We start from the raw sequence: 9346 nt of genomic DNA, 5'->3' as shown, positions 1-9346 counted from the left end.
TTTAATAATACATATTCAACAGATATAAACACTTCAAATGGCTAGAAAATGCGAACAGATCCTCATGTTTAAGCTGATATTGATGCCTAAATATATTTATCGGTGATGGCAATGGAAATGTTTTTCCTTTTAATTCCCCCCTCCCAAATAGGAATATGAAATCATCTGCAAGCTGCTAAGGGATTTACATACTGGCTGGGTTGGGAGAGCTTTCAGCTACTTTGCTTTGCATTTCTGTGTGTTCACTAAGGTTTTCTCTGCTGGCCTTCACTCTGATGAATTTCTTCTCTGGACAGGACCCAGACTTTCCTTTTCTAATTGGTCTAAAGTAACTCAGCTCAACCCACAAGGGTGCTTTTTCTTCCTTCTTCGTGGAACAAGAAAGGAGGCTGTGGAGCTTGAGAACATTTTTACCACATAGACAAGAGGGGCCACACAACAGCTCTTAAGACAAACAGAACATCCTGGAATAGACTGCACCATTGTCAGAACTGGGGAAGATAGCCTGGAGGCTGCACCTCTCGTGTTGCAAATGGAGAAACTGAGGAAAGGAGCCTGGGTTAGAATATTAGGCGAAGCAAGGACCAGAATTCAGGCTTCCTGACTCTAAGACAGCAGACATCCCCAAATACAGCTGTCACTCAGGTAAACACACGCACACACACATACACACACACACACACACACACAAATGCATGCGCAACTAGGGTAGCCTTTTTTTTTTTTCTTTTTAAGTCAGGCTCAGAACAGTTTGGTTCAAAGAAAATAGTATAGCAGCTGAAAAAATAACTAAATGTGAGGGTTTAATACAAAAGCTAATGGTAGCAATAATGGTGGAGGGAACTATACATTCTTGGTCAAAGTATAATTTTCAAAAAGTTAAAAACATGACCCTGATACAAATGTATAAATAGGTCAGTTTCAGTTCATTGATAAGGGAACAAATGAGATGATAAAGCTGGTTGCAAAAGTATTTGAAGAATCGGGAATTTATAGACATTTTTAAAATGTGAGCATACGTTTGCTTGGTTACATACAAAACTGGTTAATGTTTCACAGAGCAATAAAACTTAAAACCCTGATATTTGGGGACATCTCTTTTACTAGACATAAATCAACAAATTAACATGTAAGTTCACACTGTCTGGGCTTCTGTCAAATACTAAATAGCTATGTCAAACACATGTACGGGCTTCTACAGAATTAAATAATCCTTGAGTAAACCTTTTAGGCGAGGCCTCAGTATGTTATTGATTAAACATGTCCCCCTCCTTCATCCCACACTTACCTCCTCAGCACCTTATTTCCAGGTGTTGGGTGATTATCAAAGCAGATTTCAAAGTTTTGGATCATAATAGCAGCAGGACTGTATAATTACACTACATTTTTCTATCTCTAATACCAAAAACTGCCCCACCAGTCCCATGCATGCCATTTGTCTTTTTCTACTTCTCTAGACTTAAATCTTTAGGCTGCTTAGACTCCTACCTTTCTTGCTTTATCTCACTGGATCCTATCTCTGCCTCCTTCCAACTCAGTGGTTCTTTCTCTTTCCAATGTTACTCTTACAGGATCCTTAGACTTTTAAAATCCCTGCTGTTCTGGATCTTTCTAGTGATCATAAGGTCAAAAACTGTCATGCTAAAAACAATTTCATAGTAAAGGTGAACAGTAGGGTCAGACCTAAAAAGCAAACACAAACTTTGGGAGCTGGGGGAAGAAGGAAACAGTGGGGAAGAAGTTAAGGATATGCAAGCATCAGATACCTTATTGTATTAACTGTATTATACCAACACAATTCGCACCCAGCAGTGAGCCTCTCAGAAGTGCAAGATTCTGGGAAGGATGCAAGAGTTGACTTTCCCGGGGCCAATGTACTGATTTAAGATAATATCAATCCTTCCCTATCAGTGGTATGCCTTCTTGAAGTATCCCTGTACTTAAAACCACTTTGAAAATTCTTGGCTTTCCAGAGTAGTTTTTTGAGTGGATTTTCTTTTACCACTCAGTTTTCATGGATTTATAGCTATTATTAACTATTTGGCCCAATTATGTAGGCACACAAATGTCAATGGCAAAAGCAAGTTCTAATATTTTTTAAAAAGGGGTTTTGAAGATGACATTTCTTTGGATTTCTTTCAGGACTGAAGACAAGGAATGCATTTGCTGGGTGTAAATAATTAAAGACATCTCTGCTTTCAATTGGACTCAGTAAGTGCGGAATTTGTTTATTTTTAAAATAGATCAAAGAAGCGGAAGGGATGTGAGGCTTGAGGTTGGAAGACCTGGGTTGTCATCTGGAGAGACTCCTAGGTAGCTGTGTGGCCTTTGCAGGCTCAAGAGAGGAAGTGATCCTTTCCTTGAGTCACACAGGGAGTAAGTGATTGAAATTCTGTGTGTGCGAGGTAGATGGAAAGATGGGGGCATTATGGAAACCTACTCTCCTGTTTCTCAGTACACGGTTTCTTTGATTATTGCACATTATCTCTAGAGAAGGAATATCAAGGATTCTCCTGAACTTTATATTTTTAATAAAAGATATGGTAGTCCCCCATCATTAAGAGAGCTGTGTTTTGACTGATTTGCAAAAGCTGTAGGAGTAAGCAATGGCTATGACCTCTAAACATTCAAATATACAATCGACTGGAGGCTACTACCCTATCCCTCTCCTTGTTAATCCTGATAGCTTCCCCCATGCCAAGAAAATGATGGTTTTGAGCAAGAGGACTAGAAAGTAGCTCACCGGCTGATTCAGTCCATGAGTTTCCTAGACTGGATACCATATTCTGGGTGTACTATCAGGAGTCTCCTCACCCTTGGGATGTCCACCCCCCAGCAGGTTAATTCATTTAGAGAAATTGTGGGGAAGGGAATGTTGAAGTGCTCACTGATGCACCCACAGTCTCTGCAGCCTACGTTCCTCATCCCCCCATAGCAGTCAACACTGATAAGTGTGTTTTGTATTTCCTAAAAGGACCCTGCATATCCCCCAGAGGTACAAGTTATTGTGATTCTGGGGATTTGCTGAGCTCAAAGAACTGAGGCTCATATCTGAGCTCCATAATGGCGAAACCTACCTCTGTTCTGTTTTCTGCTATTTGACAACTTCTTTCATACTGGAGATTCTGAGTTCTGGCTCTTGACCAAATTTTGGCACAAATAGCATGAAGTAACCTCCCATCTCTGTGTTGCAAATATTAAAGCATATGGGATGCATAGACCATTAGAATTTGTACAAACGAGCACATCATGGCTTGGGGGAGTGTGTCTGTGGTCTTTGAGATTTCTCATGAAAGTTGAGTGGAAGCTGTCACACAGAGTAACATTTTTCAAACTGTGATAAAGGGTCTTTTTGTTTTAAAAATTTCTAGTCCACTAAGGCTAACACTCTTATAAGACAATAATACAAAAATCAAAATACAAGTTCCTTGTTTTTAGTAGGCATAAAATTGTTCTTTCAATCTCTATAAATTCTGATTTTTTTTCCTCAATGTCAGTACCTGCTGCAGACCAGTAATAAACAACTTATAGGCCAGCACAATGGCCTGCACTTGGAGAAGCTCTTGTTGGGAGTGTATGTAGGAAGGTTCCATCTTTTTTAGTGTAGGAGAAAGGTTGCCTAAAAGTTGTAAAGCCCTCTACCCTGCCCATTCCCTCCAAGGGTTACGACCCGTATACATAGAGTTTATCCTATGCAACTAGTGTGTAGAAAGATATTGTTTATAAAAATGAAATCGAGCTTTGAAGATTCTTGGATTCTCTTGGAATCTTTCATAAGAACAAAAAGTGGTTTCACCATCCAGACAACCTTTATTTTAAGTTACCCATTACAATCCTTCTATAGAACCCGATTCTTTATTTTCCTAGCCAAATTTCCATTACCTTAAATCACTTTACCTATGATAAGTGGCTTAGGTCTGAGCATTGATGCATCAGTTTAGTAGCCACTTAAATGAAGGAAGTGGGAATGATTTAAGTCAGCGTGTGTTTTCCAAACATGCAATTTAAGAAGGTTGCAAACATGTAAATGTTATTTAAAATGTAAAGAGATCTGTGTAGAAGCCAGGCACTTTGAAATGGAAATAAAAAAGCCAAAGACCTCAGCTAGATGCTTCACATAATAACTCAAATATTACATGAAAGAAGGAAGAAGGACGACTAAAAAGGAGAAGCAGGATTCTGAAACTTTGCAATAGCTGATGTCCTTTGAAGGAGATGGATTTGAGGGGTCGGTACTAATCTTTAGAATCAGAAGCATTTGCATTGTTAACTGTATCAGAATCACTTAAATTCTTTTGTTACTTTAATGAGCACTTCCTTGATGGTTAAAATATTGTATCATAGCATTAACTAAGTGCATGTGCCCTTAACCTGAAATTAGTAAATAGTCAAGAAGATTGTAACTGGCTTGGTATAGAATTGGGGGAGATTTACTTCTGAGGCCTGCTGTAACTATGTAGACCAATTAAATGGAAAGATAATGCCATTGTGTGAAAAACTCACACAAAATAAACTAACACAAAGATGAAGTTGTACAAGGAGGTTTTGGGGATTATCAGAGAATTGTGTAGATTCATAAATTGCAAAAGTGTTGATTTTTATCTAGCTATACTGAAATGGGCGAGTTCCCTGACCCACCTCACAGGATGTGTGACAGGGGTGTGGTTTGTCACTGCTCAAACCCCTTACAGGACAGGGAGCATGCAGACAGACAGGTGAAGGAGTCTAAGTGCGCGTGTGTTACAGTGTGCTCTTTTAGCCTTACTGTCTGTGAATGGCTTAAATGTTAGCCAGCTCAGTGGACCCTCTGCCTTTTTGCAAGGGCAGAGGACCAGTGTGACAGCTTTCTATATCCCGAGTTCTTGTCCAGTGTACTGGAAGAATCAGGTCACACACAGACTTGAAGGATGGTGAATGCTGGGTTTTATTGGGTGGTGGAGGTGGCTCTCAGTGGGAGGGATGGGGAGCTGGACAGGGGATAGAGTGGGAAGACGATCTTCCCCTGGAGTTTGGCCATCCAGCAACTGATTCTCTGACCATCCCCAGCTGAACTCCTCCTGACATTCAGCGGCTCCTTCTCTGCCATGCCATTCTTCTGTTCACCTGCTCATCTCCTTCTGAAGCCTAGAGTTTGGGTACAGAATATGGGGAATGGCAGGCCAAAAGGCAACTTTTTGGGCATGTAAACAGGAATGCCTGATCTAATTTAGGGCTGCAGGTTTCCAGGCTTGAGGGTGGGGCCTTTGCCAGGGAACCCACCCTCTTCTACCCAGTATTTCCCTGTCTCCTGTCCATATCAGTACTTAGCAAGACTTATTAATACTGAAATACATGATGCATGCCTTTTTGATGCCCTGACCAAACAGAACTTACTCTATACTTAGACAAATGATGTGATAGAAATAGTGCTGTAAAATACTTTATTAGAATGAAAGGAAGTCTTGCAGTTGTTACTTTTACTGGGTATCAGAATCGCCCAAAAGGCTTATCAATAATGCAGATTCCAGGGTGCAAAACCTCAGATATTTTGAGTCATCAGATGTGGGACAACATAAACTGCCTTTCTAAGCATACCAGGTGAGTTTGACACAAGTGGCTCCTGGAACACACTTTCAAAATTCATACAACTTCCTCACTGTATGAATGAAGAAATGGAAACTCCTTGTCTGTGTGAGCTTGGTGAAGCCACTTAAACTCTGAGGCAGAACCAAGACTGGAACTCAAGGATTGTGTCTCACCCTCATGCTGCCTGAGAATTACCTGGATCTGCAGCTAACCTGTATTTCTGTACAATGCCTTTGAAGCAAACACATCTTTCTCAATTTACAATTGGAAGGGTTTGTCCTAACCAAGGGTGACAAAAACAAGTCAAATGTTTAGCAGGTCATTGAGGTTGCTTTTAAAATTCAGCTTTAGATTTTTATCTTGGTGACTGCTCTGTATCTCCATAACCTCAGACACAGTCTGAGGATAGAAGGTGCAGACAACCTTTCTTTTCTTGCTCCAGGGGGAGGCGTGTGTGTGTGTGTGTGTGTGTGTTGGGAGCTAGAGAGCTCTTACCAGCTCAATTACCAACATTTGAATGAAGGTTCAAAATCAAAGCAACGGTCTTCTGTGTCATCCCAACAGCAGCTTTCTGATACCAGCTGGAGTCTTACAGTTCAATTTAATCCAGACAGAGCTAGCACAGACCCCACAGGTTGAAGGGCTGAGTTCCACAAGACCACCCCTACTTCACATGTCAGCTCTCAATCCCAGTTGCCCCCAAGCCCTCTGCACTTCTGCCCGGTTGGTGACAAATTTGGAAGTTTTCATGAAGTTACCCCGTCAGGTTTGATACTTTGCTACAACAACTCATAGAACTCAAGAAAGAGCTGTAGTTATAACAGTTTTATTATAAAGGGTATAACTCAGGGAAAGCCAAGTGGAAGAGATGCAAAGTGTAAGATACGAGGCTGTGGGAGAGGCTCAGCACTTCCATGACGTCTCCAGGTGTTGCAGCCTTGCAAACAGTGTGGTCACCAAGAAGGACATTCTACAAGCCTCTGTTTTCTGAATCTTTATTGAGGTTTCATAATGTAAATATGATGTTTGAAGTCACTGGCCGTATGATTGAATTCAGTTTCCAGTTTGTCTTTCATCCCCAGCGACTGGAGGATAAGGCTGATAGTTCTCTAAACATGTTTGGACTTTCTGTGATCAGCCTCATCCTGAAGCTATTGATGGGCCTTGTCGTGAGTCACCTCATTAGCATAAATGCAGGTGTGGTCTAAGTGGCTCATTGTAAATCACAAAAGATACTCCTCCTACTGAGGAAATTCCAAATGTGTTAGGAGCTCTGTGCCAGGAACTCTGGGACAAAGACCAAATATATATTTGTATTATACTACATCTTTCAATTGTATTTTGAATATATACTGTTGTCAGAGAGGGCTATTTGTCTTATTGGCTAATCTGTAGCTTTGTGCAAAGACACATTTACTATCTGGGTCTGGACTGTGATGCATAAGAATATTCGAAAGGATTATGTGTGTAGTTTGCATTTCTTATATTAAAAATGATGAGAAACAAGATGGCTTTATAGATTTTGTAACTGCCTAAATGCTATTATGATATGTAAGGGAGAATAGATTTATATAGGATAGTACCTTGTTAGGAATATTAGGCTGTAGTAGTAAATAACATTCAAATGGTACTTCACAGTTTATAATGTACTTTCTTAAGCATCATAATCAACTGCTAACATTTATTGAACACATCCTTGGGTCAGATTCTGTACAAAGTGTTTATATGCATAATAATTCTAGCTTCTATGCTTTATAACTCTATTAGGTAGGCACTATTACTATCCATATCTTGCTAATGAGGAAACCAATGTGCATACCAGGTTAAATAACTTGTTCAAGGTCACAAATTAGCATCGCAACTTGAACCCTCGTCCATTTGACCCAGAGCCGTAAATCATAATTGCAATCCCTATACTATAACCAGAAAGTAGAAAGCAGAGGAGTGAATTCCAAACTAATAGCCAGAGTACATTCTAGTCTTTGTTACAGAGACTTTCTATTTGACCTTGAGCTTCTGAATCTCTGATTTCTCTTTTCACTTTGTTGGGCAGGGCACAGGTTGAAGTAGATGCTCTCTGGCACTTTGAGCTGTGTCACTGGTGATCTGATGCCTGAGTTTGGCTTCTGCTCTGGTTTTGGGGTTGGTAAGGAAGCAGCATTGTTGTCTGGGTTAAATTCTCGAGATTTGTTGTCTCACAACCATGGAAAACTAGGATGCAGACACACAAGAGTAAGGTTCAGAGCAGAAATGTAACAGGCAAAAGAAGGAGAAAAGCTCTCTTGCTACAGAGAGAGGTCTCAGAGAAAATGGGTTGCCACTTCTGCAGTGAAGTGCAGAAGGTTTTATAGGTGAGCTTGAGGAGGCGGTGTCTGATTTATATAGGGCATGAGAGATTGGTCGGACCAGGTGTGTAATTTGCGTAGCGTGTGAAAATCTGGCCACTCCCACTCTAATGTTTTATGCAGGTGGGTTCTCTACCTGGCCAGCTCCATGTTGCCTGTTTCTTACTCTACATGTGGTGACAAAGAAAAGAGAAGATGAAGCCTCCATGTTGAACATGCCTGTCTTCCAGGTAGCCCTTTTCTATTGGCACAGCTGCCGGCATTCCCCCATGTTAGCTTCCAGCTTGCTTATCCATGTCTGTAGCTCAATTTTTCAGGCTGCTCTTTGTTAGAAAAGAAATGATTTTGGGGCTTCTTTTTGTTAAAAGGGAAATTCCACTGAGAATTCTGTTGTCCTCGCTATCTTTCTCAATAATTTCTTTTTAGCTCCTGTATCAGTAACAGTTTATAAATCTGAGAACTTGGAGGGTGAGGGGCAGGTTCCCTGAGAAACTCTAGAACCAGTACCCTATCTCCCTTAATGCCATAGTTTCTAGTCCCAACATACTCTGTGCCAACATTTTTATTTTCTGTGCTTCTCTCTGAATTCAGATGAAGACCATTTCATAGAGCCATATAGGCAATGTAAATGCATATTTCAAAATAAACAGAGTCCTGGGACAAGACCTGCTAAACCCATAGACTCAATATCAGTTTTGATTTTTCACTGATGGTTGACATCTAGGGCATTTGGGCTCCTGTTTTTCCCTCCTGCTCATACAGAGCACTGGACTCATTCACATAGATCTGAGGTTTTGCTTTCTGGCTCTCTTTAACCAACAGGCTTGATCTTGGGCAAGTAGCTTAGCTTCTTAACCTCAATTTCTTCATGTGTCAAATGATAATAACACTCACCTCAAGGGATTACCAGGAGGATAAAATGAAAGAGCCTGCTGAAATAAATGTTGATGACTTAAATCTGGCTTGACCCTTTAAGAATGATGTTTTACCATCCCCTTCCCCCATTCTCCTAAGCCCATAAGCAGGAATACACAGGGGGTCTTGGACAACCTGCTGGACTGAGGGGGCCCTGCACTTGCTCCTGACTCTTTTATTTCCAAACCTTTCCCCACACATCTCAGCAGGATCCTGTTGATAGAAGGAAAGGAATATTCTTGAGAGTAGGTAGATAATTCCTCCTCTTTAGTTCAGAAGCAGACTTATTTCCACTGTTGAAACCTTTCTCCAGTGCTTTAAATGGCCTTGGGATTAAGAAAAAGCTCTTAACCCTGGCGTGGTGGCTCATGCCTGTAATCCCAGCACTTCAGGAGGCTGAGGCAGACTGATCACGAGGTCAGGAGATCGAGACCATCCATCCTGACTAACACGGTGAAACCCCGTCTCTACTAAAAATACAAAAATTAGCCGGGCGTGATGGTGGGCGCCTGTAGTCCCAG

The 9346-nt window shown here is 41.0% G+C and overlaps 1 long non-coding RNA gene across 1 annotated transcript; it reads left to right on the top strand.

Moving 5' to 3' along the window:
• The first annotated feature begins 373 nt into the window (after positions 1-373).
• LOC123571648 (uncharacterized) lies at positions 374-4525 on the top strand. The gene is made up of 2 exons (XR_006695829.3): positions 374-645; positions 2143-4525. It is a non-coding gene; the product is annotated as an uncharacterized lncRNA (long non-coding RNA).
• Positions 4526-9346: the final 4821 nt, after the last annotated feature.

Source organism: Macaca fascicularis, chromosome 2 (assembly GCF_037993035.2).
Source record: "Macaca fascicularis isolate 582-1 chromosome 2, T2T-MFA8v1.1".
In the NCBI taxonomy this organism is placed as follows: domain Eukaryota; kingdom Metazoa; phylum Chordata; class Mammalia; order Primates; family Cercopithecidae; genus Macaca; species Macaca fascicularis.
Note: the sequence above shows the minus strand (reverse complement) of the source record. Positions and strands in the feature narration are given on the sequence as shown.